Raw genomic sequence first — 1,302 nt, 5'->3', positions numbered from 1 at the left:
TCATTCTGATGAGCCCTTAGAAATAGCAAGAGTGATCATGGGACTCTGTATATTGCCTTGTTTGTTCCTTGACTGTTTGTTTCTATTGTAATGTTGGTTCCTCAAACCTAGAACTGACCTAAATACTTGCATGTAATTAAAAGGGTTTAAAAGAAAAGTTGAATTAAACGAACTTGCTTTCAGCCTCAGAACTGGCTGGGGTCATGCTGCAATTTTGTCTAACCGTCTTTTTCTTTTGATCCTCACTCCTGCACTGGAGAACCTGTTGACTGACTGAGCGGGCTTGGTCAAAAAAAAAAAAAAAAACAAACAGAAAATAGAGTGTTGTGTATATTAATTTCTATAGATTACTCTTCAACATTTTTTTAACATTTTCTATAGTAGATATATATTAATATCTGGATTTTGTTAGTGCTTGTAGTAATCCCTCATACAAAATAGGCATGCAATATATGTTTAATTATTAAAATATAAATAAAATCAATTGTTTGGCCTTTTATAATCACAGTGCTACAGGTGATGGGATTGATAAAACTGGAGGAAACACAGAAATCATCTTGGATGGACCAACCCCCTTTAACTCCTCTAGTAAATATGATGATAACAGGGATGCCACAAACACTAAGACATATATATTGACTATAGGCATATAATGTCATAAGTCCTCTGACTTGCTCACCACTCTGCTAAAACATCTACTTTCTGTATTGGTTACTAACATGAAATCAAGAAAATAAAATTTTAGATGTAAAACCTGACTGAAGTCTGATCTTTGTTCTAATTTTCCACAAGAATATACTTGTGTCACATCCAAGGAAAGCTATCTCAGGCTTCTAGACAAGCAGGTGACACAGCTTTAGAAGAGTCATTGAATGTAAAGGAGTTGGCTAGAATGACAGCTAGAGACAGGAGTTTGGAGACCCATGAGCTTCTCTGTCCTCAGCAGGAATGTAACTATAATGGAAAAGAGCATCCAGGCACAGAATAACATCATTATAGCCACAATAGAAGATCTAGGAGGTAACCTCTAGTGAAATGGGAGACTCAGATGCTCTCTAAAGGTGATGGGGACAGCTAATGGGAATGGTAAGAAAAATCTAAGATGAATGCAAAGCAATAGATAGATAGATAGATAGATAGATAGATAGATAGATAGATAGATAGAGATAGAGCCAAGAAAATTATGACAGATGCTGTTCTCCTAAAAGTTTACATAAACAAACATAGAAAGACAGGTGGACAAGCAGGAAGGCAGACACACACACACAAACATACACACACAAACACACACACACACACACA

Source organism: Grammomys surdaster, unplaced genomic scaffold, assembly GCF_004785775.1.
Source record: "Grammomys surdaster isolate TR1022 unplaced genomic scaffold, NIH_TR_1.0 320, whole genome shotgun sequence".
Classification (NCBI taxonomy): domain Eukaryota; kingdom Metazoa; phylum Chordata; class Mammalia; order Rodentia; family Muridae; genus Grammomys; species Grammomys surdaster.
The sequence above is the reverse complement of the archived record's forward strand: the minus strand, read 5'-3'. Positions refer to the sequence as shown.